This window comes from Mycteria americana, chromosome 9 (genome assembly GCF_035582795.1).
Source record: "Mycteria americana isolate JAX WOST 10 ecotype Jacksonville Zoo and Gardens chromosome 9, USCA_MyAme_1.0, whole genome shotgun sequence".
Lineage (NCBI taxonomy): Eukaryota > Metazoa > Chordata > Aves > Ciconiiformes > Ciconiidae > Mycteria > Mycteria americana.
Window position 1 is genome coordinate 3,021,656 of NC_134373.1, and position 23,838 is coordinate 3,045,493.

The 23,838-nt window shown below is 51.4% G+C and overlaps 1 long non-coding RNA gene across 1 annotated transcript in view; it reads left to right on the forward strand.

Annotated features, from left to right (window-relative positions):
* The window catches only part of LOC142414835 (uncharacterized), a 69,798-nt gene extending 56,320 nt beyond the window's left edge, over positions 1-13,478 (forward strand). Inside the window, exon 7 of the long non-coding RNA XR_012777230.1 lies at positions 12,976-13,478. This is a non-coding gene — a long non-coding RNA (uncharacterized LOC142414835). The remainder of the gene's footprint in view (positions 1-12,975) is intronic.
* The last annotated feature ends 10,360 nt before the right edge of the window (positions 13,479-23,838 follow it).

Below are 23,838 nucleotides of genomic sequence, written 5' to 3' on the forward strand. Positions count from 1 at the left end.
TTTAAATTGCTTCGCAGTGCCCAGATCGGGTGCAGTCCCCAGATCTCCTCGGATGGGCAGCCGTGGAGCTCGTGACATGCGGGGTCTCCAGGAGGGGAGCTGGCATCTCCCCTTCTTGGCTGCTGGGCAAGTGCCACCAGGCCATTTGGGCAGGAACCTGCCAGGGCTCTGTCAAAGTTTCATCATCCCACCTTGGGGGAATGCTTTTATTTCAGCAGATGAGCAAATTTCTCCAAGAAGTGCTTCGCTGTTGGGTTTAGTGGTTGGTTTTTTGTTATTATTGTTGTTTCTGCTGCTCAGCTGTAGAACGAGGGATGTTGCACATGTACGAGAAATCCTCCACGGACCTCAGGGAAACAATAAGCAGCCCAGGCTGAGTAGGAAGTGGATGGAAACCCAACCCAGAAAAATGAGAAGTGAAGCATTCAGCCTTGGCTTGACTCTGCGCCCAGTGATGCTGATAGCTGGGCTGTCACCAATTGCAGCAGGCTTAGGCCAGTTCTGGGAGCTTCTGAGAAACCCAGTTCTGGAGCAATGCCGGGCTTATTCGAGCCTTCCCCCCTCCCCACACAATTTTTTTTCCATTAAATCCCATTTTTTTTTCCAGGCAAATTCCACCCATATGTCACATAACTCCCATTTTAAATAATCAAGGACTTCCCATCCGGTCCAAGGGTTTTGTCCTCCTTTACGAGGAGCTCAGCGGCAGACAAGAACATCCTAAAGGCACGGGATGAAGAGCTTTTCAAAGTCCTCGAATGCAATCAAAATAATAACAATAAAAAGTCAATTCTTGTCTATGCAGCAGTGGAACAAAACACAGCGCCGGAGCAAGCTAAGGAAGGGGGAGAGGATTCCTCCCTCTGGTTTAGGTTATTGCCCTGGGCAGCGCTGGCACAGGCGGGGAGGAAAGCTGGAAGCAAAACTCCCCGACCTCTGGGACTGGACACACTCGAAATCAGCCCGCTGGGCTGCTCCGCTCCAGCTTCTGCTGCAAAGCTCACCCCCGGGCTGCACGAACATCGCTGCCACCGGGATCCCGTCTGCGGAGTGTGTTTTCGAGTCGTGTCTTGCTAATTTGTGGTTTTCAGGAGAAACTGTTGGAAAACAGAGTAGCAGCGTGAATCCAGGCCAAACTTGCTAATTTTGGCTGGTCTTCCTTTTTCTGGATTCCAATTGCAGTTACATTTTTTGGTATTTTTGCTTAAAAACACGGAAACGCAGGAATAAGAAAAAACTGAATTAGATTATGAAGATTTCCATTCACTGCTATGGCTGAATATAACTGAGTTTTGCATAGCTCTGCCACGACGGCGTATCCCACCTCCTCCTTGCTTTTTTTCTGATACTGAATTATGTTGCGCAGTGATACTGGATTGAAGAGTAAAAACCAAACCTGACTATTGGGCACCTAGAGTTTGAGTTTAGTCAAATTAAGCCTAAGACTAGTTCCACATTTTGCACGTTCCAAACCAACCTCTGCCTGAGGTCAGCTGCCTCCTCATAGGAGAAACCCCAGCATTTTTAAACTCGCCTTACATTGACACAGGGCAGGAAAATATTATTTCTGACTTTTTGGTGCTGGTACGGTCCCTATTAAATATAATAACGGCAATCCTCGTAAGCTTTGAGGTGTTTATGAGAGCCGGAGGATTCAAGCCCCACTCATCCTTTTTTGGGGTATAAGTTACTGATTTTGGTGCAGACTCAGCTGCAAAGCTTCCCTTGCCTGGAGCGTGGACTGCTGGATGGATGTCCCAGGCGGTGGGCCAAGCCGCGGTGGTAGAGGTCCTTGGTGCGGTGCCCGGCGGTGCGGTGCAGGCACCGAGACGCGAGCTCCCCTGCGAAAACACTGCAGCTGAGCGCGGCGTTTGTTGGACTCGAGGTTAAGGCTGCGTCTGCTCATTGAAAACAGATTTAAGAAGCAGATGAAGGATGCAGCAAGATGGCAGGAATATCAAATCTGTTTGCTCAGGGAAGGGTCATTTTCCATAACACCTGCTCGTTATTGTCTTCTGCTCAGCGTGGAGTCCTTTTACAACCTTGCGTTTAGGGAGCTTGGCTGGGCTGCCAAAAAAAACAGAGGGAATCACTCTTTTATGAGCCATCCCTTCCTCCCTTTTATGTTGTTAGGAATTTCCCCGTGTGTGTCTCTTTCACAAATTCCTTTTAATTATGTTGCATCCAAGCGAAAGTAATCCATCCCAGTTTGGCTTCTCTAACGATAGCAAATGGAGCTCTTGGTCTCCTCTTCTCCCTCGTCTTTTTTTAGGGTTTCCAATACATCAGCCCAATGGCCTGCAGAAGAAAAATGATCTCAGGCGAGAACCAATTATCACCGCTGCCCGTTCTGGCTGGAAGGAAATGTTTACCTTGAATTCCACTTAGTCGTGGGGTTTTGGGTAGGAAACAGCAGCACATCTGCTGAACACACGCCTGAAAACGTGGGTGAAGTGTTATTGCACCCAGCCTAGGTTCAAGACCGTCTTCACAGCTAGGGCAGCAGGGACGCAGGTCTGCGGGTGAGATAAGGGGTCAACACAGCAGTGACCCGAAAGTATAATCCTGGCATCCCAGCACCCTGTTGCTGCCGTGTCTGAGATTGCAGTAAACGCAGAGCTGAGGAAAACAAGAAGTGGTCGAATGCTTTCCAAGGGAATGATTTCCCCCCCCCCTCCTCCGTGGTAAACTCCCTTTTGTCAAAACGAAAACTTTCCAGGAGAAAAATCAGCTCACAAAGGTTTTGGTCGAGTCTGTAATTTGTTTGTTTCCAAATGTCGTTTTAATGAAGTCGTAGAGCCATATCAGATTTTGTAAAGGTCAGAATGAAAACAAGATGTATCCATTTCACCATTAAAAACGGAACTGAAAAGGAAGATTATACAGCACATTCTCCTGCCCCTACATGGGATCGAATATTTTCAGGATACGGATAAAACACCAAGAAATTTGACGTTCCTTTTGCTTCGCTTTCATCCGCTCCCCCAAACTGCAATCTCCCTTTTCACGTTGCTTTGCTACTGCACGTTACGTGCGCTCTACTCCCTCTGGATTTTAGCTGGCCTGAATGGGAAATGCACAATTAGAAATCTGCATTAGAGTATCCCATCCCAGAGCGCGGCCCCTTGCACGAGGTGCCGTCCGGTGGTTTTCCCCTGGTCCTTGTTGGGGATGTGGTCAGGATTTCATCCTGATCCAGGACAAAATCCTGCCCTGCTCCGGTCCTGATCCCAAACAAGACCCTGCCACGACCTTCCCGTGGCATCTTTGTCACCCCCTTTCTAACCAGGGTTTTACCAGTCGACCTAGGAGTCATTTATAGCAATGCTGGAGAAACTCCTTCGTATCTAGTAGATGTTCAAACCAAACCCACACTGCTGCTACCCTTGGATCTGGCCAAAAATGGCAATTTAATGAAATCCAAACATTTTGGGAGGCTGTATAAATTTCACCTACAGTTTCAACAGGAAATTATGGAAACATTTCCATCCCGTATAGTCAAAATGTTTCCTTTTGACCACTGCATTGGCTGTTTTTCTACCGCGACTATAACATGCAGCGCAGTTGATGCTCAGATTTCTGTCTGATGTTTTTTAGTGTAAAAGTCAAACCAAATATTTCAGCTTCATTGGTAATTTGCTCTCATTTGTATTTGGAAAAAAGAAAGTCACATATTCGTAGGCTTGCTTCCCTCAAGACAAATGCTTTTGAGAGCACTTTTTCCTAACTTTAATGCTCAAAAGTGTCAAGGAAATCTGAGTCACTTGCCTGCTTTCAATTGTAAAGAATAAATGGGCTTCTCAACCCCTTGGGCTGTTTCAAAATCCCAGCCAGAGGCCTCTATTAATAACCCAGCAAGCTCTTGTATGACACTTTCTTATCCCCATCTCGCAGATGGGAACGCAATGTGGTAGTGATTCTCCAAGGTCACCCAGCAGCGGAGTCGTGGCCAGAGCCCAGTCCGTCTCCCGCTGCCCGTTGACCTACTTGAGCCGGAGAAAACGCATCATCCTCTTCCACAACAGCTTTTCCATTAACGCACACCAGAAAACTAGGGATTTTCTCGTGGAAATTTCCATGGGAAACCCTCACTTTCCTGGTCAGAAATCTCTGTCTTGGGAAATTCTGCTTTTTCTGTAAGGAAGTCTGAAAATGCAGGGAAGTGGGGTTACCTTCCAGTTCTCCTCCCCCACATTTCCCAGTTAGAGAGGAAATCTGTACAAGCAGAGCTAACAATGCAGATGCAGCGATTTGATAGTAGGTGGTTTCTGCAAAAATGTGAGCCAAGGCCACAAGACTTATTCGCATGCTGGCAGCACTGACTAATGCTAGCTGTGCCGAGGGAGCGCTAGTAAAATCTTCAGGCTACGCCCAGTTATCATGTGTTGTTGCAAATGCCTTGGCATGTCCTGCAATGCTTCATGGTTTGAGAATTACAAAAAGCCCAACGAAGTCGTCCTTTCAAACTCCCCTGCCTGAGAAGCCTGGTGCATTAGCCTTCACAGACCCAGTCCCCAAAGTCTTGGAGGGATAATGAAGAAAACATCATCGTCATCATCATGCTTGGGAAACAAAGAGCTCCAAACCCCTTTCTGATCTATCACCATCAGGAGATTCAGGTCCGATTTCTCTCCGCTGGCTGTTGGAAGATGCAAGCCTGCAATGTGGTGGTGAGCGCTACTTGACTCATAGGGGAGATGGGAGGGAGGTGACTAGAGGATTTCCATTACTGCTTTTTGAGCAGCTGCTTGGTGTGTGCTGTGTCGGAATGAGCAGCTGGGGTGGCAAATAGGACCGGCCTGTTACTGATCAAGCCCCGTTGCGGCTGCGTGTTCGATCACACTGCGCGTTGGGTACACCAGGGTGGTACCAGCCCGCAGCCTCTCTGCAGAACTGAGCGTGGCCAACGCGAAGACGGTGGGGTCAAGAGAGCTGTATGGGAGGACAGGCATTGAGGGAAAAGGTGGCAGCTGGATAGAGAGCCAAAGGGGAAGTCCAGCTTTTCAGAGCACCAGGACAGCCTCGTGGCTGTTGAATTATTATTTATTAAAGGAAGAAATATTCTTCCAACGTGTGCATTTCGCAGTAGTGACAGTAGATGCAACAAAGCCAGTGGGTCAGCGACACTGCTGTGACTGTGGCCTCTGAGCGTGATGGGACCCCCACGAGCAGGGACATCCTTGCTTCATCTCTCCAGCTGACCAATCTCTCGGTGGCCACGAAAGGACTTTGGTTCATGGAGCAGAACGCAGCGTCAAAAGCACCAAAAAGACCGTTGCGAGCGTGCTTGAGCGTAAGCCTGCCAAACAAGCCCCTGGGAGAGCAGCGATAGCTGTCCTGTAGAAACTCTGGCATGAGCAGGGCTCTTAGGTGGCTGTCTGACTGAGCAAACCCTCTTACAGCAGCAAGGGCAGAGGTGTCTGCACCTCACCCAGGTGCTCTGCGTGAAGGCAGGGCTGGGCAGAGCCAACCAGGCAGCTGCAGCTGCCTACAAAAGCCTGGCTGGGCAGGTAGGCTGGCTGGTTGGGGGAGCAAGCAAGGATGGATGGACAGATGGATAGATAGATGTAAGTAAGTAGGTGGGTAGAGTGAGCTCGGAGCAGTAGTTTTCCACTGGATTTTTCTCCCATTTGCTTTACCAAAAAATGCTAGGCAGGATGCTGGCCTGAGCTGGGGCTTGACCAGGTGAGGGTACTTTTCTACTGGCAGAGTTTTTAGGGACCTTGCAACACATGCTTAGGGTGACGGGGCTCCTGGGGGTGGTTGGTGGCTATTTAATGTATAGCTTGCTGACTGCTAGTTAGTACTAAGCAGGCAGGGGCTGTGCTGTGGGCTAGTTAGTGAGGTTTCTTTTGGCATGGATGGAAAAAGCTGCTCTCGACGCAAAATCCTCTCTGATCACTTCTTCAGCAAATGCTGTTAATGGAGCAGTCTTTTCCAGAGAGCAGGCAGGACCTCTGTCTCGTGCATTAGGGATATAAACTAGAAGGGAGAGCGCTTTTTCTGTGTTTTAGAGAGTTAAACCTGAGCGACTGATAGGTCAAGTGCGGACCTGAGCTTGGTTTTGCAGTGGGTGATAGGGAAACAAGCAGCAATTAAAACAGGCATGTTACCTTATATCTGTGCTGGGCACCCAGGGATGCTCCCTGGGCTATGAATCAGCGTAGCATGTTTTCCTTGCCAAAAGCAGACCTCTTTTCTCTGTTACGCTGGTAGCTAACCCAGACTGATCGTATGAGTGGAGTCCCACAGGGGAATGCTCATTCCAGGATAGGAATAGAGATTTATTTTAAACTCCTCCAAACTGAGATCATCTGCATGAAAATAGGTATTTGAGTACCAGGATAAAAGTGTCCATGTGGGAAGTTACACCAGAACATCCAGATGACCAAGAACTCGCGTCCTAGATCCATTGAGCTAATCCATATAGACCAGTACACAGGGGTGACATCCCATGCACTCTGTCGTACATTGAATGAGGCCACCCGTGTTTGAAAAAGTGTCTTATGGCTCCTCTTCTTGTTACTGCTTCCTTATATCTTTTGAAATAGCAGCAGTTTCCTACTTGGCAGCCTGTGGCCCTGTTGGACCAGTGTATGATTCCTACAGTGTTGCCATCAACTGGTCTAGACAGTCTTCCAGGGCTGTCGGGCTGGTTAAATACAATAAAACAGTCTCTGTCCCAGCAGTCCCACGGTTTGTGGCTCTTTGCATCACGTCCTGTCATTCTGTACCATTTAGCAATTAGGAAGTTGGGAGCCTCAGGTTTAATGGGCTCCTTTGTATCCCCAGGCTGTAGCAGACAAGGGCTTGCAAACCTGACTGCCTATCCCCTGTACCTCAGATTATTCCTGGGCTATGCTATGTTCATCCTAATCCACAAGGACCCCAGGTAAACAGGGCTATGGAAATTATCATGGGCAATGAACCCAGCCTGAATAGCAGTTCATGAATGGCACCACAGCGAATTTTTGCAGATTCTGGTTAATGCTGAATGGAAGAAACTTAGCATCTCGGTTCAGCTTCTCAAACTGCTGGGCTTTCATCCCAAGGAAACTGAGCTGAAATTAAATATTGCTTGGCTTGCGGGTTTTTTTGTTGTTTGCTCCCGAGGGAAAATGGATTCTCCAAAATGGTTTCTCGCAGAAAATTCAAAGTTTGCAGAAATTGCATTTGCCTGCCCAGAACTACTCCCAGCCAGCTCTGAAGCTCGGTTATTTAGGGGCGAGCCTATGTAGAGATGTCAGCGATGCAGCCAACTATTAGCTAAGTTAGCTGCAGAATTTGATCTCTTACATATTTCTCTTTAATAGAAACAGACCCATCGACAGACTTAGTGGTTATTTATGTTTCAGATAACTCCCTGCCCTCAGTTCGGGGAAATCTTCGTTGTTCCCTTATGCCAGAGGAATGATTTCTTTAATGTAATATTCTCTCCATCTGATAACTACTGTAAAATAATATGTTGAGGTGGTAGAGGCTGTATCCATGCCTTACGAGCCCTTTCCTCACCGTGCTGTGGGACACGGTCCTCGATTGTGGCTGTTTGGGCACACCATGGGGCAACACGTGGGCAGCCGCCCGCCCACCCCTGCGGTCCAGGCTGCTCTCCTGCCCCGTGCTGCCTCTCCTCGAATTCCCCAGCGATGACCTTACTGCAGCTATTTCCATGCCTGTAAATCACCTTGCCCATGAGAGGCGATGCTGTTAATTATGGTACATGAAGACAAATTTACAACGTGGAGCGACAGTAAAAAAAATATTCCTACTTGAAATGACGTGAGATCTACACTCAGCGGGCTGTCCGTAAATCACAGCCAGCTCCATGCACCAGGCTGACGGCCTCTTCCCACCCACCGGCAAAGGCTGCGGTTATCGGTGCTGAAGGGCCAAAAGAAGGGAGCGCTCAGAGCCTGAAAACTAACCTACATCACTCCAAGTGGATGAAAAAGTGCCTGTTTGTAGATGCCGAAGCGCTGAGCGACCTGATTTTCTGTGTAGTTTCTGGTGAAAAAAAAAACCCATAATCTTCTACTAGCACCTGAAAACATTACTTATCCAGGAGGGAATTTGCCCAGGATGCGTTGGCTGCAGATGGAGCAATGACTTAGGTGCTCGGTGGTCCCTGGTGCACTGTCCGTGTCCCTCTCACCTCCACGTGCTCATCTGCCTTTAGTCATCCCTCATCTGGAGAGGACCAGGACAAGTGATGGTGCTGTGGCTTGGACACTGGGGGTCACCCCATAGCCTGGGGACAGAGCCCTCCCCTTTTGGAGGTGACCTAGAAGCTCAAAGGGGAAATAGGAGACGCGTGGTGATGCTGGCATTTGCTTAATGGAGCCAGCAGCTATGGTCAGACCTGTAATTTCCCAAAGATCAAAGGCACAGTTGAAAGCAGCTATTTAACACCGAGCCGGAGTGTTTCAGCATGCATTTCCCATACCAATCTCACTTCTTTCTGAAGAAAAGACACTGACTGACATATCTCCTAGGGCATCACCAGAGCTGGGCTGGATTAGCACCGTCCCCGGCTGATGGCTTTCCCCACCCTGGTCCTACCACCGTTGACCTTTGCAGTTTAGCTAGAAGAAAAGCCAAAGCAACGTTTCCAGCTGAGGGGACGTCAGCCAGATGCAGAGGCATCCTGGTGGGGCATGCCCAATGGTTGGGCTACCCTTGCCCCAAGGAAGGAAGTCCAAGTTCAGCTGTCCAGGAGCCTCTTATGTCTAAGAGACACTCAGTGTGAGCTCCCACGCTGAAATCTGGGAACATCTTCAGCCCTTTCTGTAAAAATCTTTTGCAATAAATACTCTCAGTAAGTCTGGGTCGGGTGCCAGGGAAGCGCTTGCTGAAGCAAAACCAACAGTTCATGAATGATCGGTTTAAACAACAAATAAGTGAAATGCCCACCTTGGCATACAGTCATTTTTTTTCCATTTCTTGGCTTTCCAGTGATTTCCAAGGCTGTTGCTGTGTAAATCCACTGAGCAAACATCTCACGTTACCACCCACTTGCTCACTGTGTGGCGTCCCAGAGTCTGGACATCCATCCAGGCGCCTCTGTCTCCCTTTCAGGTCCAGCTCTGCTGGCTAACCCACCTATATGGATTTTCAGGGCAAAGTAAGCATCCTTCACGAAAATTTATGGCGATTCCTCTCTTGGCTATGTTCAGCGTCGTCCTGTGTTTTTCTCGGAACAGCAAAGAACATCCGTGACGCCCACAGACAGCACACCAGCAGGCAAAAGGCATGCCAGAAAGGGATGATCCATTTTCTCTCCTCGTTCATCTCGTTGAGAAATGGTGGCAGTGCTTAGTAACGTGGGCTTCCTTTCACCTCTCTCTTGCTAGAACTACGTTTCTGGCTGCCTCTCTTGACTTTCAGCACAAGAATTTCACTTGTCTTTCCAGGTGACCAAAAAAAGCTGGGTCTGCTTCAGCTATCTACCTTACCGTACGGTGCTGCTGGGTGGGCACTCTTCTGGTAGAGCACTTTTGGTAAAGCACGGCAGAGCAGGGGGAGGTTTCATGGCCACAGGGTGGTGGGGACAGGTGGGACACCACTGCTTCAAGGTCAGAGGAGCCCAAAGGTCTTGCCCAGGGCTTGCAATTGCTCCTCGGCCTGCTTTGTAAGTGGAAACCTTTGGCTTTGGAGGGCACCCGTGGCTTTCCCAAGTCAGGGCAAGCCCAGGGAGTGGTCGCAGTCCTTGTCACCACGATAAAACTTGCCCTGACAGCCCCAGGGCAGTCAGGCCAATGCTTGGAGCCATGCTTGGTGCTCTGATGGCAGCTGTTGAATATTCAGGCTCCAAAACCCTCTGGGTGCTGAGAGCATCCCTTCTTTGCTGTGGGCACACACGATGCCCCCAAGCACGGTCCCACAAGCGGTGGGAGGACCTGGCGTGTCCCAAGTCCCCACGCACACCCCATCTCACTGCTTTGCCAGGGCACGGCATCCCCAAAATCAGAGCTGCTCGACATCGGCGTGGCCGTGGTGGGCTCGTGTGACTGTCTCCCTTCTCGCGCTCCTTCGCACGCCTGGCGAGACAGCCCCGGTTAAAATTACCCTGGTATAATGCCTCGGGGCTTTTATTTTTTGACACTGCATATGGAAGGCAGCTGTCAATTAGCAGCTGAAAAAATAGCCTGCAGTGCTAATGAGAGCAAATCTAATAGAGACCTCTTCCAAATTGTTTCCATCCATTTTTCAGAGCTTTTAATTGCTGTCATATTAGAAGGATGCCAGAAGGAAAACACAAGGGAAAAGCCCCATTCAGAGGTAGATTTCTCTCTGCCAGGACTGACTCAGACATAGCCCTCTTCCCTGAATTTCATTTACAGGAGTTTCTCGAGTTGTTTCCAAAGTTGCATTTGGAGCTGGGCCCTGGCCAGCTCCTGCAATCCCTTTTTGCCCCGCAGCACGGACGGGGCCGGGATGTTACACCAGCCGCCGCAGCTGGATCGAAGGCTGGGGACCTCCCACCCGCCCGCCGTGCTTGATTGGGACTTTTTCTTTTAAAGGAATGTAGTCAAAAAGGGAATACTATGTACTGAAACGGCAATGGTAAAATACTTAATATTTCTAAATTCTCACCAAAGAAAAGGCTTCCTAATTATTATGTTGGTAAAGGCGGCGCTGGAGCCCCAGTGTAGAAACAAGGAAAACAAGGCAATGAATGACACACGGAGGGCAGCAAGAACAAGAACACAAAGTGATTTATGAAACTATTCTATGTAGGCACAGAGACTTACCTTTAATCCCGGCGTGTATTTACACGTACCCAGCTATCCATTTCTGGCAGTGGATATATCTACCTGAGGGGCTTTTCTTAGGCTCGCCCTTTGAAATGAGGGGTGAATGGCTGCTGTCTCATGGTTACGGCTGCTTTTTGTGCAGAGGGATTTGCGTTCCTTGCATGATGCGGGCGGCCTAAGATGTATTATGTCACCCAGCATTCATTTTCTTCCTCTCAAAAGCTTGTGGCTCCGTAAATATTGTTATCTATCTGCTCGTCTGCCGGCATCACCACGCTGGTTCAAAGGTATCCATCATCTGAGGATCTGCTCCTGCGGCGTCTGGCCTCGGCCGGCTGTTTGCTTGTGGATCAGAGTCGTGGTGGATGCGCTTTGTCCAGCCCTTAGCTAATACAGAAGCTGAAACGGTGGAGGGGAGGAGAACACATGCACTTGCAGATACTGGAGAAATAAGGATTAAAAGCACGTGCTACATGGAGATAAGGGGTTGCACTCGCTCCTGGTGTTACCCGGGGGTAGGCTGTAGGAGGGGCTTGGCTTGGTAAATAGGCCGATTAAAACACAAATAATACAGGGGTTGTCAGAGGAGGCATCTGGCTGGCCTTTTGGGCTGATACCTGCTCTTTGTTATGAATCTTTTTCACAGCTAATAAGGTACCCAAGGGTTTGTACGAGCGTATTTGAGGAGAGAACCAAGGGTTCCTCTGGATGAAGGCAGCATCAGCCCCACGCACAGGGTTTATAAATACACACCGCTAATAAAATCTTGAATGGAAAAGGTAGATTTCGCAAAGGGTTGGGCTACGGGTGAGCCGGTCCAGCACGTCCTAACACAGCCATTAAAAGCACAAAAAAAAAAAAAAGACGCAGGAGGCTTGTGACGGCAGCCACAAGACCACGCACGGCAGCGGCCCCGGCACCGGGGGCTTCCTGCTGCCGGCGGCAGATAAGGAAGCGCCAAGCAAACAAATGCATCTCCTCGGCAGTGCCACGAGTGCAATGCCTCTGCAAGGTCTCAGCCGCCGCCGGGGTCACTGTGAGCCCCGAGGGATGCTGCAGCCCGTGAAGGGGTTTCCCAGGGCGGATCGTGTTTTGCTCAGCCCCGCTGTAAATCACTCGGCGGGAAGGGGACAGGAAGGGAGGGGATGCCGTTTCCGATGTGCCGGAGCCTGCTGGGATGGAGTTACGTTAATTAAAGGCTGATGCATGATTTTAATCCACAGGCCAGCGCGCGCTGGTGCCAGGGGCTGAAATCCCACCCGGGGAGGCTGCTGCCACGAATTCCCCAGCGCGGCACTCGTGGGGCTGCCCCTTCCCGGAGACGTGGGGCCAAGCCTTCCACGCAGCGGGGCACAGCCCCCGCAGTCGGCTGCTCGGGGTCCTGGGATCCGTGGTGAGGACGCGGGTGATGGGTGTCTTCAGGTGCAGCAGCCCTCAGGGCAGTGCATCTTTTTAAGGCTTGCTTAGCAAAAAAAAAAAAAAAAACCCAAAAAACCAAAAAGCATTTCCTCCCGTGATGTTTGGCCCATCCTGCGTTTCACCAGCATGGCTTAAATAGGGGCTAATGCACCAAGCGTGCCTTTAATAGCCTTGGGACAGTAGCAGCTTAGCAAAATAAACTTTCCCCAGCTGCACCGGTCTGGAAACAAGCCTGCTCAGCTGCTTCCCGTGCTGGCCCCTCTTTCTGGACCTGCCTCGCGAATCTGGGCCAGATTGGGACAAACCAGGGATGACCCTGACCCAGGGAACATGCCGTCCGGGGAACACCGGGTCCTGCCTGGGGGACTGCAGGGAGAGTGCGGGGCGGGTGGTTTCGTCTTAGCACGCCTGCCCTGGAGCCAGCGCGGAGGGCTGCTCTGCACGGCCAAGGGTCAGGCTGGGAAGCCCTGGACATCTGGCCTGAGGATAGATCTTTGCCTGGCTGCAGTTGGACGTGCTTGGTATGGGAGCACAAGCTCAACGGCAATGGGAGAGGGGAGAAGAAAACCAGAGGAGGCTCCCATCCATGAACCTGATGGTCTCCAGGACCACGTAAGTACCTTCACCTCCTCCTCTGCCCTTGCTGGAGTCTCTTCCAGCGTCTGGACACTGATGACTCTCAATGCAGGTGTGAAACATCCCGGCTGAAACTCTTGCCTTCACGTAAAATAAAGCTGCAGTGTGGTGGCTGGTTGCTTCACCTAGAAGTCCTCAAGAGATGAAGCCCTTTTTTCCCCTCCAGATTCATGGAGTACCGAATGCTTGGCTAGCGGTGTGTGTGAGGCCGGAGGACCTGGAGTATTTACTCCATCCACCATCCATCCATCCACCATCCATCCATCCATCCATCCATCCATCCATCCCTCCTGCTTCCCTAGACCATGCTTACCCAGACCATCTGCGAGGTCGTGAACCACCAACACTGCTGCAAGCCCATGTGTGTGGGGGGACGGCGGGGACAGAGCGGTCCGAGCACCAAGCCAGCCGTGTGTTTCGTTAAATGCCACGTGCGCTCTCTGTTTTTAAAAGGGAGCGGGGCAAAACAACCCTTCATGAGATAACGGCTTGCAAATTCCTACGGAGTTGGCTCTTTTGCTGCAGTCTGTCTGATGGCTGGGCTGAAAGTCAGCTCTGCACAGCCGAGGAGAGCCGGGCTGTCCTGGTTTCAGCTGGGATAGAGTTAATTTTCTTCACAGTGGCTGGTACGGGGCTATGTTTTGGATTTGTGCTGAAAACAGTGTTGATAACACAGGGATGCTTTAGTTGTTGCTGCACTGGTCAAGGACTTTTCAGCTCCCCATGCTCTGCCAGGTGCAGAAGAAGCTGGGAGGGGGCACAGCCAGGACAGCTGACCCCAACTGCCCAAAGGGCTATTCCATACCATATGGCATCATGCTCCGTATATATAGAGCTGGGGAAGAAGAAGGAAGGGGACACATTCGGAGTGATGGTGCTTGCCTTCCCAAGTCACCGTTATGTGTGATGGAGCCCTGCTGTCCTGGAGATGGCTGAACACCTGCCTGCCCATGGGAGGGAGTGAATGAATTCCTTGTTTTGCTTTGCTTGCGTGCGCGGCTTTTGCTTTCCCTGTTAAACTGTCTTTATCTCAGCCCACGAGTTTTCTCTCTTTTCCTCTTCCAATTCTCTCCCCCATCCCACCGGGGGGGAGTGAGCGAGCGGCTGCATGGGGCTTAGATGCCGGCTGGGGTTAAACCACAACACGGGCACACAAAAAGGGGCTCCGTCCGCAGCTTCCCCGCCCTGCAGGACGGGCACGGAGCCAGAGGAGAAGGGAGACGGCAGGAGGGGGCTCCAGGCTTTATTTACCTTCAGTAAGTGCTAAGGAGAAGCAGGGGACAGAAACCCAGGGATGGGGTCGGTTCAGGTAGGCAGCACTCGGGGACAGGCAGATGCGACTCAGAGAAACTTCAGGAGACAGCTCCAAGTGGAGAGAGGTTTCGGGTATATTTAGATTTTTTTTTTTTTTTTTGGTATATGGTTATGGAGGGTTTTTTTGCAATTGTATTTCCAGTTTTGTGCTCAGCCGCCTGCTCTGTGAGGTTTTATACCTACGTGTGGTTAGTGTTTAAGGTGGACTGAGGAGGTCCCAACGAGCAGGAGGAGGGGAAACATTGTCCTTTGGTGCCAGTAAGCAGCAGGACAGGTCTAGGGGCAGCAGGACCCCTCCCCGGTGCAATGAGGGGATGCCCGGGACATTGCGTCCCAAAGGGCACGCCTCACCCGGACACAAGCCCTACATGGGTACACCCAGAGGTGCCCACATTTGCACAGAGAGCCAGGACTAGCAGGAGGATGCACAGCAGGTGATTAGTGTCCGTGTGTCCGTCCATCCCCAAAAGGAGCCGGTGTGTCAGCCCTGTTAAAGACTCAGTACATTTTCTGACTCCTGATGAAGAAGGGGCTGAATTTAAGTCTGAAGTGAGGGCTCCTCGGTGACTAAATCCATTTTTTTTTTTCCTCACACTGAGATACAACACGTATTTTCTTCAGCTGAGCTCTTGGCAGCTTTCCTGGGGGAGCCGGTCAGAGGCATCGGTGTCAGCCCTTACAGTCCTCCTTTACGCACAGTCCCCTCGCCTGCAGAGCTGGAAAACAAGGCAATTATTTCCTTCACTTGGCCGCCTCGCCTTCGGTTGACGGGACGCAAGTGAGCTCAGCCCCCCGGCCGTGCTCTGCCTTTACACCGGGGACTGACATCAGGGTCGAAACATCTCGCGGTCGGTGCAAGCCGAGGCATTCCTGCCGTGCTTAGGGCCTGATGCGGTCCGGAGGGGACCGGGACTCACAGCAACGGGGAGAGGCAGCATCGATGACGCTTTTTCATTGATACCTAAACACATAGCCATCTTCTTGCCTTACCTCCTGGGGATTTCTGACCCGTGTCTAACTCAGCCTCAGGCTTGGACTAAGCCTAGCCCAGCACTCATCTGCAGGCTGAGCTCCCAAGGACTTAATAAACCCTTAACCTTGCTGGCAGATGTGGAGGAACGGGCAACCATGCCAACCCCAGGGAGGAGTCAACTGAGGCACCGCTGGTCCGCTGCAAAAACAAGCACCTTGGCGGGCTCGTTTGAGGCGAATGAGGTTTTGGTGCTTGGGGAACGTGGGCTGGGTGAGCTGCCCCTCAGATTTGCATCAGGGCTGTCGCTGGCCCCATTGGAGCAGCCCATGGGCTCCCATGATTGCCACCACCAGAAGTGCTGGAGGAGGCATCTGCCCAGCTTTTTTTCTTCTTTTTTTTTTGGACAGACATCATCTGGGAGATGATGATCTCCCATCATCTGGGAGACAATGATCTCTCATCATCTGGGAGACCTTCCTCTGCCTTTTAAGATTATTCTCTGAAGAGGACTGCTCAATCTCAGCCTCAGGTAGTTTCAGGGGTGATGGAGAAGACTGTAAAAAGACCTGCCGGTGGCTTAAGCCCATGGCAAAAATTATGATGTGTTGGAGTGACGCCTGCATGGCAAGCAGGACTTGTTGGGAGATGGCCGTGCCGTGATCTCAGGCACGCTCCATCCTCCCTTCCACCCAGGAATGGCACAAGGTGTTCATGCCTCCACCCGTCCTCCAGGCTGAAGCCTCCGCAGGTGTTAAAGACACCAACTGACCACCCTCCTGCTGCTGTTTTCCCATCTGCCTGCGCTCAACAGCTCATGTTTTTCGAGCTGTAGGACGGGTGTGAAGAGTAAGGGGGCATCGCTGGGGCACCCGGAGACCCGAATAACCCGCAGGTGGGATGGAGCTGGGTCTGGGACTGCGCAGCGCTGGGACCTTCCAAGGCACGGGCTTGTAAGTGACAACTCCAATGATGTTAAGTGGGGGGAAAAAACGCAGCGAGCCCTCCCGGCTTACGTCAGGGGAGCAGCAGGAGAAAAAGTGCTTTCTTCCAAGAAACCTCCCTTAAACCTCCAGTCCAAAATACTTTCTGTGCCTTTGTCGCTCCACAGCAGACCAGCGTTCTCCACAGGAAATGGTTTTCTTCCCAAGAAACGCAGCGGTTTCACAGGGAAGGAAGAGGTGTGGGCAACAGCCAGGTTTTGGGGGTGTTTGCTAAGGGGCAGGGGTCTCCATGCCAGCCTGACATCTAGGAATCTCTTTACCTCGTCCCACACAAAATAGCCTCCCATTGCTTATCCCAGATGCCCTCAAGCTTGCCAGGACCCTGATGAAAACGATGTCAGGAAGATGGCAATTTCTTGCAGCATCTCCAGGCTCCTGGGGCACCCTCACCTCAGTCTTACCCGCGCAGCGAGTGCCTTTACGTCTCTTCTGAGCCCGGGTCCAGGCTTGCCTGGGCATACCTGTATTCAAAAAGCGCACGGACACAGGTCTAAATCCCCTACGCTTCGTTAAGGGTTAGGCACGTGCTCACAGCCAGGTGATGCTGGATGTTGTCCACCTCCTGCCATGCCCTTTCCCTGCAGAAGAAGGCTCGAGTCCTTCATCGAGTCCTTCTTGAAACGTGTTGGGGTCATGCCGTCTCCCTCGCCTCCTCCGCGGGTGTAAACTGGCACAACCTCATTGACTTCAAGGGAGCCCTTGGCTCTGGATGCACTTCTATAATCAGCTCTATAAATAAAAGACGAGGGGAAATGATAAATGACACCCAAAGTTATCCAGCCAGCCAGGGCAGATTACTCACAGCACTGTGCATAAGTGACCTTGAAAATAAATTCCAGCTAAATTATTTAAAAATCTTCAAGGGGGGGTGGGGAGGTGGAATAAACTGAGTTTAAAATTAACACTCCCAGACTTTCCAACTCCCATCCAGCAGAAAAAGGATAAACTGGTCCCACGTGTCCCCTGGGAAAGAGCAGGATGCGATGTCAATAATCAATATATATCACCTGCGAGGGCTTCCAAAAGCAATCAGGGCTCACCAGCCCTCGGAGGGTGTTTCCCCTCCAGTTCAACTGGAGCACAACTGGAGCACATACACGGGCTTTAAAGATCCAGCTCTAGCAATGTGCTTCATCAGGACCAAGCAGAACTTAATTAGGGCCGTCTGGAAGGTTTTTTGTCTGTGCAAAGCTCCTCTCGTGCAAAACAGATCTTTGGTCAGTATGGGAAGATTATAAGGAATTTTAGGAGCGGGGAGGATGCTGACATCTAAAATGCCTTCTTCAAAGAACTGCTCCTTTGGGGGCTTTGAAGCGATTTGGTTATTTATTCATTCGACTGTCAATGAAACGTTTTTTTACAGAAAACTGCTCTGGAAATGGAGCCTTTCCAGGCGTGGTAGGGTGATGGATGGATATTTTGTATGAAAATCAGTTAAAATTTTTCAGCCTCCCATTCAAACGGGAGACTTCAATTGCTGGCGCAGCAGTTGATCGATTCACCCTTGTGCTTTAAACCCAACAACCTCCAGTAACCTAATAAAGATAGATTTTTAATATATATTACTGGTTATATGTAATTTAACAAATATATTCCTCCTGCTCCTTTGCCTTACTTTCCACAGAAGACATTTTAACAGCTTGAGTGATGTTGCTTTTACGATGCACAAGTCATTTTACTAAACAGCATGACAAAAGTTTGTTCAGGCAGGGATTTCATTAACTTCAGGGTCCTTGTTGCACTTAGCGGCATCGGGCTTGGCATGCAGGAATAATGGGTTCCAGGGCCTGAAATTTCCATTATTTTCCATCCAGTTTATTTAAAAATCGTTGGACGGGTTATAAAAGGCTGCTAAACAATGAACGTACTGTTGTTTCTTATTATTCGTTGCTGCGCCCAGATGTTTGGTGTTTCAGGGTTCCCTAAGAGCGCTTTGGGGTGCCGCGGAGGGAAACGCATCCTGTAAAACAATTCCTAACTCTTATTTTTGTCCTCGTAAAGCCAAATGATGAGTATTTGCCAATGGGACGAGACAGCGGCAAGTTTCTGCCGGAGCCGATGGTGCTGCCGAGCATTCGGTGAGCGTTTGCATCATGTCTTTTTGTCTATGGAGCTCTGTGCAAAGCAGGACCACGCGGCTTCGCAGAGGGGGAAACTGAGGCACGGCGAGGAAACCTGACATCCCGCAGCGCCAAACAAACCCGAACATGGGATCGGCCCTTCTTTGCCATCCCCAAGCCCGTGTTTTCCGTGTGCCTACGGCCGGATCCCTCCGGAGGGATGTCCGTCACTGAGACGTGCCCGCGTCTCTTCTCCCCCAGCTTTGCACACCCCGTGGGAAGAAGGCGATGGGGACCGGTGGTGTGGGGTCGCCAGCTCTGTCCCTCCCAGCTAGCTCCCACCCGTGGGACGTACATTCAAAAAAAGACCCACCTAAATCAGATTTGCTCCCAGAGCACGTCCGCCTGGGCCATCCGGAGCACACGGTTTTGGGGGAGGAATGCACAGGACCTTATAATGGCCGTGTTGTCAGAGCCCACGGGCGGGTTCTGCTCTGCTCGCCAGCCTTTTTATGGGTCCCTGCTCCGTGGTTAGTGTAAATGGGACAAGGCTCCAAAATAAATAGCCTCCTCCTATGCTCGCCCGCAGGTCACGCACGTGGGGAACGCCATGTACTGTAAATAAATGGCTAATAAAAGCGCAGTGTTCTTACAGAATAAATAGCTCCGCGGCTTAAATTAAATAGTTAAGTGCAATATGGAGATACTGGGTGCATCCCAAAATATCCTCCCCTGAGAAGAGCTCCTGGGGGGTCCCATCCCGAGCAGCGGTGGGGCCGGTCCTCCATGCCCTGTGTGTCCCCAGCCCTCTGGAAAGGATGGATGCGCTCGTCGGGCAGTTTCAGCTTAGTTTTGGACAGCTTTGTGATGAAGGAAGTCCCTGTTCAGAGCATCTAAGTGCCAGTAGCTGTGAAGGGAAGGGTGTGAAGAGGGAGGGGAGCGGGATGGGAGGTGCAGAAAGCAACCCCCATCAGGGGAGCGCTCACATCTTAACGGTGGCGGCTTCTTTGCCACCTCCAAACAGGCTCTGTCAGAATTAGGGTACGATGGGTATGACATCGCTAGGCTAAACCGCCTCAGAGTGGCAAAACAGCGACTAACACAAGGAAAGCCTTTCCTAGCAACAGTGGCGTTCCAAGAAGCTGGGGATGTGGGGATTTAGCAATAATTTGCTTAAGCTTATACAGAGGAGGGGAAACAGAGCAGCTTTCTGTTTCATTTTGAATGGCTATTTTTCTACTGGCATTGCTCTCCGGAAGCTCTTACAAGCCAAAAAAAAAAAAAACAAAAACAACAACCCCAAAGCATCAGCAGAAACGCTTGCATCGAAAGGTAATTCTGCTTGCGACGCTGGGCCGGTGAAGAAGGGATTTCATGTCTCAGCTGTCCCTGCTGACGACGGGGAGGCATCTCCTGCGACAAAGCGGAGGCTCGGATGGAGGTAGCTGGTTTTTCCAAGGGCAGGTGGACTTTTGCTTTGAGTTTTTCTGGAGGTTAGGCCTTTCCGCAGGGCTCGTTGCGATGTTATGCGCCAATTCAGAGGCAGGAACGAAAGCCGAATTTAGGGATCTTATTTATTGGTCTCCTGCTCCAGCCATTAGTCTGGAAAGCATTTGAGGAAAATCTATCAAACAATTATATTCTTGATGCTGTTATTGTCAGAAACTCTTCCAGTTCCTCATTTATGGAGTGTGCATGTCTCTTTTTTTTTTTAGAAAATTATTTCAACGCTGACTGATATTGCTTCAGTCTTTTAAACAACTGACTCTCCTTCATTCATTATTGTATTCCTTTCAAATCTGATGGCCTAGCCTGTGCTAAAAGCCCGTCTCCTGTCACGTTACCAGTGTAAAAGGGGCTGTTTCCAGCAAGAAGCAGAGAGCAGGACCGGGGTCGGTATTCCCAAAATCCCACGCACAGGTCCTCCCGTCAGGCGGACCAGGAACTTATTAAGAAAAGCAAAGTCCCGACTTCGGACCAGGCTGAGCCGGCGGCCACGCCTCGGTTTCCCCTCCGTCGAAGGGCGGTGATGGCAGGAGCCCATTTCGCCCCGAGGCAGCGCCGTGCAGCCGGACCGGGCTGCGTCTGTGCAGATGACCTGTACGAGCGACGCTGATTGCCTGGCGAGCTTTTCCTCGATGCTCCGGGGATTGTTTTCCCGCTGGCTGTGTCCAGCCGCATCCCTTCCGACACGGAGGCAGTTTACAAGGGGCATTACGCCGGCTGCGGCTCGCCGCCCCCCTTGCCGGCTCTCTGTAAGCGGCTCCTGCGGGGTGTCCCGCAGCACTGGCAGGCTCACGTCTGTCTACCGACGGGAAACCCACCCTTAAAGACCTATATGTAACTGCCTTTTAATCCCCTTGCTCCTCATCAACATCTAACGATGCTTAGTCCACAGATGCACCTGATGATGCTTAGTCCCTGTACGAATTGCACTTATTCTGGTTCAACCTCCTCTTTAGGTTGCCTCTTTAGGAGCACAAAACTCTTTAGGAGCACAAAAAAAAGGTTTTTGCTTTTTGTCTATGGAGCTCTGTGCAAAGCAGGACCACGCGCCTTCGCAGAGGGGGAAACTGAGGCACGGCGAGGAAACCTGACATCCCGCAGCGCCAAACAAACCCGAACATGGGATCGACCCTTCTTTGCCATCCCCAAGCCCGTGTTTTCCGTGTGCCTACGGCCGGATCCCTCCGGAGGGATGTCCGTCACCGAGACGTGCCCGCGTCTCTTCTCCCCCAGCTTTGCACACCCCGTGGGAAGAAGGCGATGGGGACCGGTGGGGACCGGGGGGGCGATGGGGACCATAGAAAAACAGCATCCTCGAGTGACTTGTTTTACAGATGGGGTTTGCCTGCTTCGGAGCCCTGTGCCGCAACGGCCAGCGGCGGGGAGCAGCCGCAGCAAGCGGCAGCGGTCGCTTCCCCCCAGCACAGGCTGTGGGCACGATCCTCTGCCCCGCCGGACATCCCTCCCGCATCCCACCGCACCCGGGACGGGTCCTCTGCGTTGGCCACCTTGGCAGTGATGCTGTTATTCTGGAACATGGGTAATTCGCTCGGAGACCAGCGCTCGCTGGCATAGCAGCGCAGAATGCGTGGGCTCTGGAGACGCCCAGCTTGGTCAGAGTACCCCTGGTTGGGTTTGGTTTTTTGTTTTTGGCACATCCAATGCCACAACGAAAATCCTGCAAAAACCTAAAATCCCGAGAAGACTTCGAGAGGAGGTGGAAGGATGGGCCTGCATCGCCGGCACCAAGGATACTCCCAGACCAAGGGATGCTCCTGCGGCATCAGCAGTGACTTCTAGAGCAGCATCTCCAGCCCTGCCGAGGTGGCTTTGGTCCAGGTGCATGTCCCCTGGTGCAGGGTCTGCCCAGCTCATGGTCTCTGGGTCTGCACCTTTTCCTTTCACTCTCCTTCGTCTTTTTTCTTTCCCAAGAAAACATCATTTTACACAAAATCATGATCTCGCCCAGGACCAACTGGCTGGCCTGTCCTTCCCGGGAGAAATTAATAAGGAATAAAACCCGATTGTGCCGCAGATAAAGGCACGTCCACAGAACTCAACTGCCTTTCCAGCTTCGAGGGGGAGATTTGCACTCGCCTGAGATATTGCGGAGAGCAAGGAAAAACTCCCAGCTCGGCACACAAAACACGGCCCCAAAGAGTGGGACGGCTCAGGGGGATTTTCGCCTCGCACTCCCGTCTCTTGTAATGGGCAAAGATCCCCCGCGGTTGATGGAAGACTTGCTTTTCAGCTAAACAAAACCTCTCCTGGAGTGTGTTCGCTCTCCTTGAGATACAAAATATTTACAAAAATGTATGAAGTTTGTTATAAATCCCAAACTTCTTTAATGAAAAACTTTTGCTCTCCTCCCGCAGCCGGCAAGGAGCATCACCCCGGGTACGGGTGGGCGGCTGGGAGGCGTGGGGAGGAGATCCCACCCTTCTGCGGCACCAGGCGCCCCGTGAAAACACGTTGGATGATGGTAAGAAACATGTTTTTTCCCACGAGTGGAAGGTGTCTTTGTCTTTCCTTCTTGGATTCCCTTTCTTCAGGGTTTTTCCATGAAAATAAAAGGAAGAAAAAGAGAATGGGGTTTGGGTTTTTAACCTGGGAAATGCTGCCTGAAGCAAACTTTGGGGACAACCTGAGCAAAGCATGAGCCATGTGAGAGGGTGGTGGGGAGCTGCGAGGGGCTGGTGGCCACAAGCCTTCCCCTGCCACTTGTCCCTTTGGAGATGTGCAGCACGGCAGGTCTGATCCCCATCCCCACATCCCCATGGAGGTGACAGACCCCCACCAGCAAGGAGACGGGGCAGGACCCTCTCCAGAGCAGCACGGGCCCTGGGGAGCAGAAGGAGGACCTCCCACCACGCGCTTCCAGGCTCGAAAGACGCTGCAAAATGATGGTCTTTGAGGTGCGTGGGCTCTTCAAGACCTGGCCTTCAGAGACAGGAGGGGAGTGGAGGACAGGAGGGACAGGAGGGGACAGGAGGCTTCCTCTCCTCCCAGCGCAGGAAGCCACCGAGCCATGGGAAGCGACCGCTCCGTCACAGGGGCTCGAACCGAAAGCCTGGGGCACGCCTGCCTGCGCCGTGAAATATTTATTGCATGTAGCGTGTTTGATTTCTTTTCCAAGTTTTTTTTTCCCCCTCTTGTTTTATATCCATCTCTCTTCCTTTTCGGACCCGCCTTATTCCAGTATTTATGGGAAATACGTGGCAAAAGACCAGAAGGTTTTTTTTCCCCCCATCCTTGTTTTAAGAAGTACTTCCCCTCGCCGTCCTGCCGACAAAGACCCGTGGAAATTAGGGATGGAAAGGACCTGCAAGGTTGGGTTTTGTACTCCTGCCAAGGCAAGACGTTCCGGCGCGATGCAATCTGTAGCGCTTCAGTTATTCGAGGTTTAACAGACCCAGGTGTATTGCTGATGCAGAGACGAAAGCTCAGGCTTTCCAGGACAGGCACGGGGAGAGACAAGCATGTCTTCTCCTGCCCTAAAGGCAGTCTGGTGGCCTGGGCTCGGCTTTGGGCTTGGTGTCCCCTGGTTCCTTGGGGAACGCAGCGGCCACCAAAGGGGTTGGCTCAGGCTGAAAGCCACCACGGGAAGCCGCAACCTTCCCCCAGAGCTAAATTCTGCTTTACTGGTGCTGAGGTAAAGCCAGAGAAAGTCTCTTTAGATGAAAAATCAAATATCTTGTCCCGCCACGTCCCTCTCCAGCTCTCAGCTTGCAGAACAGAAGTTGGGCCACCAGCGCCCCAACTCTGCTGCTAAACATGCTAAATGTAACTTTAATTCCTGCTCCGCTTTCTCGCCACAGCTTTTGAAAGGTTTGCAGCCCGGGACAGCGCATCCTTAGATGCAGAGACGGTAGAGTTAATAGGGGAATAAGAAGTCTGGGGTGCCATGCACGGTGCCCACGGTGGCCCAGCCGCAAGGCAGGGTTTGCCCCAGGACCCTGTGATGACAGCCTGGGGTGTCTGGGGGGCTGAGAGCCCAGGGGGCTGCAATGTAACTGTATAACCTTGGAAAGGCTTAGAGGGAAAAGCTAACGTTGAAAACGGACAGCAAACCTCATCTCACTCTTGCTCCTTCCTCACCCAGAGACACCCAGGGTCTGACCTAACCCTTTCTGCGGCCCCTACAAGTCATGGGACTGGTTTCTGGCTTTTCGATC